This window comes from Mus caroli, unplaced genomic scaffold (assembly GCF_978045245.1).
Source record: "Mus caroli unplaced genomic scaffold, Mus_caroli_1 scaffold_11, whole genome shotgun sequence".
Lineage (NCBI taxonomy): Eukaryota > Metazoa > Chordata > Mammalia > Rodentia > Muridae > Mus > Mus caroli.
Window position 1 is genome coordinate 4,751,941 of NW_028227266.1, and position 10,452 is coordinate 4,762,392.

Genomic DNA, 10,452 nt, shown 5'->3' on the forward strand with positions numbered 1-10,452 from the left:
TATGAGAGAGAGAGAGAGAGAGAGAGAGAGAGAGAGAGAGGCAAGACAAACAGACAGACAGACAGAATATGAGGATCCCTGAGCCCATGGTAAAGTTTCAGGCTTGAATCTCAAATGTCTTGCTATCTACTGTATTCTTGAGACTGTTTGAAGCTTCCAGGCCTTATGCCTGCAACATATCATACTAAGTGTTGGAGAATTTTGCCCAAGTTTTTATTATTTTTTTCAGTGCTGGGATTCAAACACAGGCAGGCCAAGTGCTCTAATATTGATCTCCCTCCCTCCTAATCTTCAAATTTTTTGAAGTAATAAAAGTAAAAGAAACAATTAATACTGTGATAGTTACTGCAGGTGTGGTGAGAAGAGGACCCTAGTCAGTGCTTTGGGAGTATAAACTAGGGCAGCCATGATGGACCAGTAGAGATTTCTCACAGCCCAGAAGAGAGAACTGCCATCTGACCCAGCCCTATGCCTCCTGGTCTCATGCTTTGAAGGACTCCATATTGTTGTACAGAGATGCGTGGGCATCTGTTTTTATTGCAGCTACATTCACAGTAGCAAGAAACCAGAACTATCCTTGCTGTCCATCAACTGATGATGAAAATGTTTAAATCTACAAGTAGACCAGGCACGCTGCCTCATGCTTACCACTCAGCTACTTACTTGAGGAGCTCAGGCAGGAGGACTGAGGGTCACAAATTTTCAGAAAAGGTCCTGTAATATAGACAGCCCTCAAGCATAAGATCTTCCCTCAGCCTGCTCAGTGCTGAGGTTGCTGATGTGACCCCATACGTATGGAAGAATCTAACTTGAAAAGAAGTTTTTAAATAAAAACAACAACAACAACAAAAAATTAGGCTGGAGATGCAGCTCAGTGGTAGCATACTTGCCCACCATACATAAGGCCTTGGCTTTGATTCCTAGCATCACAGACAAAGCCAAAAACTGACCTTAAATGAATTGGAAGGTTATCAACTAAGTATTTCCAACAATCAACTATACACACACACACACACACACACACACACACACAATTTATTTATTTATTTATTTATTTATTTATTTATTTTTGGTTTTTCGAGACAGGGTTTCTCTGTGTAGCCCTTGCTGTCCTGGAACTCACTTTGTAGACCAAGCTGGCCTCGAACTCAGAAATCTACCTGCCTCTGCCTCCCGAGTGCTGGGATTAAAGGCGTACACCACCACACCTAGCAACTAACTATATATTATGTACTAGATATAAACATTTCTGAGATAAATGATGAGGTGATGCAGTTATACATTCAAAGTATTTACTTTGATGCATAAAATTTATACCAGTGATTTTTTTTAATTCTAAGAACAAAACAATGTAGAATATTTTATAGTGTATTATTTTTCCGGTGTTAGCATATAAAGGGATTACCATAATAAAACCCACTTTGCAGATGTGAATGGTGGTATATGCCTGCCAGGAGTTGAGGCAAGCCTGAGCTATATAGACTGAGCTCAAGACCTGGATCACAAATCAGAACCCTGTCTCAATACAGAGCAAACAAGAATTCTAGTGGAAAATTATACTACAGCATATATAACTTTTTGCTTTTGTTTTCTGAGAAAAGGTCTCTCTCTCTAGCCCAAGCTGACTTTGAACTTGCCGCAAGCAATTCTCTTTCCTACCTCAGCTCCCATATATAACTATTTTACAGAGGCGGCCTGCATGCATCTATAGTTGTTATAATGCTAAACAACAGACAGGTTTGAAAGGAGTGGGCCTTTTTTTTTTAACAGGTTGGACATCAACATACAGAAGAGCAAGACTACAGGTTAGCCAGTCACACAGATCTGTGTCAGCAAACCAAGTTAAGAGAGCAAAACCCAACCGAGCATGGTGGCTCACGCCTTTAATCCCAGCACTCGGGAGGCAGAGGCAGGCAGATTTCTGAGTTTGAGGCCAGCCTGGTCTACAAAGTGAGTTCCAGGACAGCCAGTGCTATACAGAGAAACCCTGCCTCAAAACAAACAAACAAACAAACAAACAAACAAACAAACAAAGAGAGCAAAACCCTTGGGTTAAAATAGATTTATTTATCTTTATGTGTATGAGTCTTGCCTGTATGTATGCCTCTCTACGTAGCCATAGTTGTCCTGAAACTCACTATGTAGACCAGGTTGGCCTTGAACTCAGATACAAGCCCACCTCTGCCTCCAAAGTGGTGGGACTAAAGATGTATGGCACTATGCCCAGCTAGTTGCAGTTTTAATAGGTATAATATGGGTGTGGTTTGACATAGGCATGTCTTTAACATAACCTATGGTTCAGAAATGTCTTTAGAGATATTTAATTAGGGCTGAAGAGATGGCTCAGCAGCTAAGAATACTTACTGTTCTTCCAGAGGACCTAAGTTCCATTCCCAGCATCTACATGATGGTATACCACCGTCTGTGACTCCAGTTATACAGGGTATGGCACCTTCCCTGGACTTTGCAAGTCCCAGACAAGCACTTGGCATACAGTACCTGTAGATAAGACACCCAAGCACACAAAGGAAAATTTACTTGTTTTTAACAAATAAAAATGAATTAAAAACTGTATTTCAGGCAGGGCTGAGGAGATGGCTCCATAGCTTATTGTACTTGCTATGCTTGCAGAGAACCAGAGCCCAGACACCAGCACTCATAGAGCTTCAGCTCCAAGTAATCTGTTTGCAGATTCATCTTCACAAAGATGCACAGGCATGCACACACAAAAACACATGCATGCATGCATACACACTAAAATAAAAATGTGTTGTTATAATTATTATTTTATTATTATTACTTGAGACAGAGTTTCTCTGTGTAGCCTGGATGTCTGTCCTAGCACTTGGTGTGTAAACTAGACTGGCTTCAAATTCAGAGATCTGCTACCTCTGCCTCTGGAGTATTGCTACTAAAGGTGTGTGTCACCACTGCCTGACTAAAAAATAAATCTTTTGGGGCTGGAGAGATGGCTCAGAGGTTAAGAGCACTGACTGCTCTTTCAGAGGTCCTAAGTTCAAATCCCAGCAACCACATGGTGGCTTACAACCATCCGTAATGAGATCTGATAACCTCTTCTGGGGTGTCTGAAGACAGCTACAGTGTACTTACTTAAAATAAATAAATTTTAAAAAATGAATCTTTTAAATCTTTTAAATCAAAATCAAAAGTGTGTCTTTTGAAATTTTTAAAATGCCAAACTCTGGAAATGCCCTTGTAATGCCTCGGGTTCTGTTGGATCACTAATGAATGGCTGATACTATTGAGTCACCTCTCGTGCTAGAACAGCGTGGTAAAACTCATCTATCTTTTCTCACGTGCTAGAACACCATAGTAAAGTTCAGCTGTCTTTTTCTCTTAATAGCAGTTACATAACCTTGACTCCGGCCACTCCTCAACCCTTGTCATCTTGCTACAGTTCTCTGAGTCCTCTTCAACTAATGGCACACAGTACACACCATTATTTATACTGATTACTCCATGTCTGCTTCTCTATCTGCACAAACTATAACATCACATTCTTCAGTAATCTGTTTTTTGGGGGAGGTCAGAGCTTGCTTTCTTCTGTGAAGCCCATGCATTTGCTGTGAATTGGAATGGCAGTGCTTTGTAACTAAAAGGCAAGCAAGCTCGGAGGAAGAACCTTAAGTCCCAGGAAGTTGTTCTGTGTTGTTTGATAGGACAGCTGCTCTAGGCGCTTGGAACTTCATGCATGTGGCTGCCACTGAGGCATTGTGTAGGGCTCATATGGAACAATCCCTTTGTCACAGAGGCTTCTTGCATATACTGCTGTGTGTGACTTGCTCAGATCATAGAGCTCTTCAGTGATGAAGAAGAATTGCTGGTTCTAAGGTACTTCACTAGAAAGAAAAAAACACAATCCCTTCCCTAGCTGGATGTGGTGGTACATGTCTGCAATCACAGCATCCAGGAAGCAGAGGCAGGAGGATTATCATGAGGTGGAGGTCAGATTACTTTTCTATTATAGAAACATTTGTTCAGTTTCTATACAAAAGCATCTCTGGCACCAATCCTGACCTAAACCATCTTGCTTTAAGAGGCAAGATGGTTTAGGTAGGATTGCTGTCTACATAGGAAATGGTAGATGGGATGTGCCTATTGCTGTGTGTGCTACTGAGGTTCCTGCCGATCTTCTCAGGGACACCAGCCCCTTCTCAACTTACACCTCAGTTTTCCCAGTCAGTTTCTGGCTGCTCTCCCAGTCTCCATCTCATCTTTCCTATTCCCATCAATCTTTTACCATTCCACCCCAGTTCTCTCAAAGGGTGTGTTCATCCTTGCTCGCCCACTGAAAACTGTGGTAGCTCCTACTGCATACCTCCCAGTAACATCAGCTGTGAAGAAGTTAACAGTGGGGACATCATGTGCACACGTGTACAGTTCCCAAGGCTCCCCCCCCACACACACACAGTATCCTGTCCCATTAACTGCAGTCCCACTTGATCTCAAAGCCTTTGTTCACTGTTGTTGCCACACTGATTTCCAATTGGTCTAAATCAGCAGCACACAAATCTCCTTGAACTCCACCAGCAAATCACACTGCTTCTGGGTTCAAGGGTGCATCTGACACACACCCACTTTCCTCCATATGTTATTTTGGAAGGCTCTCAACAAACTATGCAGACTTGGGGAATTGAAGAACAAAAACTTTCCCCACAGTCCTAGAGGCCTGAAGTCCGAGGTCAAGGCCTTTATGAGACTGGTTTCTTGTGAGGTTTAATCCTTGTATTTTATTCCTGGTTTCTGCACATTCTTCTCTTTTAGTCTATATTCTATTTTAAAAAATATATTACGGTGTGCATGGATGTGTGTGGTATGTCTGTGTGTCTCTGTATGTGTATATGTAACACACATTGTGACACATATTGTGAAAGCCATAAGATCTAACTTTATTTTATTTATTTATTTATTTATTTATTTATTTATTTATTTATTGTTTTTCGAGACAGGGTTTCTCTGTATAGCCTTGGCTGTCCTGGAATTCACTTTGTAGACCAGGCTGGCTTCAAACTCAGAAATCTGCTTGCCTCTGCCTCCCGAGTGCTGGGATTAAAGGCGCGTGCCACTCTGCTCGGCCTAACTTTATTTTAATAATCTCTTTTTTCTCCAAATACCTTCTAGGGCACTAGCAGTTAAAACTGTAAGTCAAAGTTGGGGAGAGGGTCTAGTTCTTCCTATCTCCATCTTCACTAAAGCTCACGACACTTTTCTTAGTTATTAATTCTGATACTGTTTTCCCACTTTATGTGGTGTTGGGCCCCATTTTGGCCCTGGTTTGAACCTTGAGGACAAACCCGAGCCTGGCTCAAGTTTTGAGACCTGTCTCGGTCACTTCTGTATAGGGGTGACTCAGAAAGCCCTGTTTGGCCCTGCTTCTGTCCCACTGTTGCTGATGTAGAGCTTTGCCATTGGCCCTGTCAGTCACTCCATACCCTCTGTCTCCCTTCCCCACCTCCTACATCATCTCACCCCACCAAAAATCCCCCTCCCTATGTTCTGAACTTATATAAGCAAGAGGCTGATGCCATAAAGTTGAGTTTCTGCTTCGGCAAGACTCCCGGCTTGTTTTGGGCCATCCTGCTCAGACCCGGAGATACCCCAGTGGGACCAGGACCTGTCTCCTCTCGCCTGGACCTGCCAGCAAGGAGCTGGCAGTGTGGCCTCTTGAACTCATTTACCACATAATGGTCACAGGGACTTTTCAAAGTGTGCAAAACTCCAGCACTCTTCCAGAGGACCGGATTCAATTCCTAGCACTCACACTGGGCTGCTTAAAACTACCTGAACTTCAGCTTCAGGGAGTCTGACACCCTTTTGGCCTCCATGAGCACTTGAATAACACACACACACACACACAAAGATAAAAATACACACACAAAGATAAAAATTTTATTAAATTTTAACCTATTTTTGTAGGGGATGGGCAGAACAAGAGGAGAGTACACTCTTTTTTTTTTTTTTTTTTTTCTTTTTTCTCGAGACAGGGTTTCTCTGTGTAGCTCTGGCTGTCCTGGAACTCACTCTGTAGATCAGGCTGGCTTCGAACTCAGAAATCCACCTGCCTCTGCCTCCCAAGTGCTGGGATTAAAGGCGTGCGCCACCACCGCCCACCTGAGAGTATACTCTTTGAAAACTTTTTTTAAAAATGTATGTATAATGTGTGAATGTGTGCACATGCAGGCAGGTGCCTGGGTAGGTCAAAGAGGGTATGGATCCCCTGGAAGTGGGGTTACAGATAGCTGTGAGCATCCTGACATGGTTGCTGGGCACCACATTCAGGGCTTTCTTAAGAGCAGCAATCCCAATTAACCCTTAAGTCAGTTCTCCAGCCTCGTATTGTTTTTAGTCAAGGCACTATTTTGCAGACCCCAGGGCCTCACTTGCAGTAACACCCCTTCCCCCAAGTGCCTTGACCTCTCTAGTACTGAGACTCTTGTGACTCACTGCACCAAAATATTATTCATATTTAATATGTGGGCCATGGCTAGAACATAGTAGGCAATTATAATAAACATCCATGGGATGACTACAAGGTTTTTTTTTTTTTTTTGTTTTGTTTTTTGTTTTTTTTTGGTTTTTCGAGGCAGGGTTTCTCTGTGTAGCCTTGGCTGTCCTGGAACTCACTTTGTAGACCAGGCTGACCTCGAACTCAGAAATCCGCCTGCCTCTGCCTCCCGAGTGCTGGGATTAAAGGCGTGCGCCACGGGAAACCTGGATTGTTTTTTTGTTTTTATGGCAGGGTTTCTCTGTTTAGCCCTGGCTTGGAACTCATTCTTGTAGTCCAGGATTGCCTCAAACAACCAGAGATCTACCTACCTGCCTCTGCCTCCCGAGTACAAGATTTTGTTTGTTTATTTTGAGAGAGAGGCTCACTCTATATCCCAGACTGGCCTGGAACTCACACATCTCAAGTGTTAGGATTATAGGTTTGAGCCAACACACCCAGCTATATTAGTTTGTAATATTTAGTGGTGATTAATTGGGTAAGAGAATATAGGATATCTTTTTCCTTAAGAAGCCTCCAACCAGCTTTTAGGATCTGCAAACCTGTTTTGAAAACAGGGGTCAAAGCTGGTTGAGTATGGTTTCGAACAATGCCCACAGGCCTGTGAATCAGAGCATTGAGGCCTGAGAATAAAGAAAAAGGGAGGGAGGCTGAGGGATTCCCCGTCTAACCACAATTTCCTCCCACAGATACCACTTCCGGGTTCTTCAAGCCCTGTCACCTCAGAACTCATCCAGTTTGTTTACTCTTCCTCTTTCGGGCCACACTGAATTTTGTCTTACTCTTATTTCTTGTTTTACAGTGCTGGGATTGAACCTAGGACCTTATACAACCCAGGCAAGTACTGTAGTATGGGACTGTGCTCCCAGCCCTGATTTAAAGTTTTAAAATTACATTTATTTATTTATTTATTCATCTATTTATTTATTCATCTATTTATTTATTCATTATTTATTTATTTTGGTGTTTCAAGACAGTTTCTCTGTGTAGCCCTGGCTGTCCTGGAACTCATTCTGTAGACCAGGCTGGCCTGGAACTCAGAAATCTGCCTGCCTCTGCCTCCCAAGTGCTGGGATACCACCTGGCTAATTACATTTATTTATTGTGTGTTGTTTATAAGCATTAGCTGAGATTTGGGTGTGGAGACAGCAATTGTCTCCTTACATTGCTAGGTCAATCTTAACAGCAAGCATCTTTCAGCACAGAGTCATCATTTCCATGCTGTTGCTGAGTTTTGTTTTCTTTGTTGTTATTTTTGTTTGGAGATAGGAGTTCCCGTCTTCCATGCTGGCCTCAAGCTCAGTATAGAGCTGCAGATGACTTTGAGTTCACGGTTCCTGCTTGCACATCTCTGGTTTCTGAGGGCTTTTTTGCCTGCTAAGAATCACTCTACCAAATGAGCCCCATCCCCAGCCTGATTTGTTTTTCCTGAGTATTCATTCACTGTTTTTAACTCATGTTAGCCAGACAGTGGGTAGTTGGTATAAATTTAAAGTTGGCCAATCTGCTGCTTTGACAGCTCCAAGCTTCTCTCTGGTCTCTGGACTTTGTTTAGTGAGAGTAATCTTTGTAAGGTACCACTTTATGATGTGACTATGCCACTCTGTCATCTGATGGTGGCTATATACCGCCTAAGACAGCAAGAAATTTCGCAGCACCATGGCTCTGACTTCAGTGAGGAGGTCCCTAGGAAGCTGCCTTCCCATGTACAGGAGTCCGGAACAGGGCGCCACAGTGTCAGGCACCCTCTCAGGTGCCCATGAGCCTCCCAAGCCTCCTGTGCCTATGCCTGTATCTTCATTTGCCTTCATGGGAACTACAGTGTTCAGCATTTCCCAGACTTCCCTATGTCTCTATCTAATGTCCAAACTATAATTCTGAGACCTTCTTCCTTAAGTAGCATCTGGGATTTTTGAAGAATGTTTTGAAGTCCCAGAATACCATTCATATGACACTGGCCATGTTTGCTGTCACATCGCCAGCTGTCTGAACCTTGACAACCTTTCTCAGTTGACTCAGCTTGCATTTTTTTTTTTTTTTTAACGGCTTCTACAGGCTGTTGCTATTTTCCAGGGACCGTGGGGCCGGAGGCATGTTCCCAGGCTCCACATCTTACCCTACACTGCACAATTAATACAGGTTCTGACAGTTCAAAAACTTCAGCAAGCCGGGCGGTGGTGGCGCATGCCTTTGATCCCAGCACTTGGGAGGCAGAGGCAGGTGGATTTCTGAGTTCGAGGCCAGCCTGGTCTACAGAGTGAGTTCCAGGATGGCCAGGGCTACACAGAGAAACCCTGTCTCGAAAAAACAAACAAACAAAAACCCCTTGAGCAAACCCTTCGGGGCTGACTGGAGGGACTGAGCAGAGAGCTTAAGATGTACGAGTAGGCATGGCTAGCGGGCTTGAGAGCTGATAAGCCCTGCAGAGGGGATTTGTCTTTGTGACCCCTGCTCCTAAGGGACCCTCTGCCTCACGCCACATGCTCAACACGTTCTCTCTAAGGAATCGCTTTTCTTCTCAAATGATCTGTAGCCAGGGTATATAAAGCAGACAAGCAGACAAGGCAGCTGCTGTGGTGCCACACACCTGCATCCCTGTGCTCTGAAGGCAGCAGCAAGCTGTAGGCCAGCCTGGTCTATGTACTGAGTTCCAACCTACTGTGAGAGCCTTCCTCAAACCCTCCACATATAAACAAACAAACAAACATAAAACACAACTAGACACGGGCCCTGTTTTATGAGAAGTAAATATTGAACAAATTAGTGAATTAAAATAATTTAGTCCAGGGACTGGAGAAATGGCTCAGTGGTTCAGAGCACTGACTGTTCTTCCAGAAGTTCTGAGTTCAATTCCCAGCAACCACAAGGTGGCTCACACTATCTGTAATGGGATCTGATGCTCTCTTCTGGTGTGTGTCTGAAGACAGCTACAGTGTACTCATATATATTAAAGAAATAATATTTTAAAAATAGTTTAGTCCAAATGTACAAAAGGTGGCAGGGTCTAGAGAGAGGACTCAGCAGCTAAGAGCTCTTACTGCTCCTACAGAGGTTCCAGGTTCAGTTAAGCTAGCAGTGGCTCCACTTATGGGTGTCCTGACCCCCTCTTCTGGCCTCCTGGGGCATTAGGCATAAACATTGTGTCCAGAAACAAATGCAGACTTATATACATTTTTTAAAAATATTTATTTATTTATTTTATGTATATGAGTACACTGTAGCTGTACAGATGGTTGTGAGCCTTCATGTGATTGTTGGGAATTGAATTTTAGGACCTCTGCTTGCTCTGCTCAACTCTACTCTTTCTAGTCAGCCCTGCATGCTCCGGTTAACTCCACTCACTCAGTCCTTACTTGCTCTGGCCCAAAGATTTATTTATTATTTTACATAAGTACACTGTAGCTGTCTTCAGACATGCCAGAAGAGGGCATCAGATCTCTTATGGGTGGTTGTGAGCCACCATGTGGTTGCTGGGATTTGAACTCTGGAAGAGCAGTCAGTGCTCTTACCTGCTGAGCCATCTCACCAGCCTCACAATTTTTAAAATGACAATAACGGACTGTTTGGTATCCAAGTTCACTGGGGAGCTTACACTCTCTGGGCCCAGGGAGAGACGCAGCAAGATTCCCTCTGTTTACATGCTAGGCTAAGAATCTGTACAGAAGCAATGCTGACCCCAAGAAAGCTAGCAGATAATCTGCTTCTCAGATTTTTTGTTTGTTTGTTTTATTTGAATTTCCCTAATTGAGCATGAGTATAGCCTTAAACTATACACTTGGTAGCATTGTATACTTGAGATATATTGTAGTCTTTATAATTTATGAAGGATCTTACTATTTCTCCCATTTTACAGAAAAGGCAACTAAAGAAAGAAAGGTTACATTGTCCCCTCAGGGTCACAGAATAAATAATTGTAGAATTAAAAT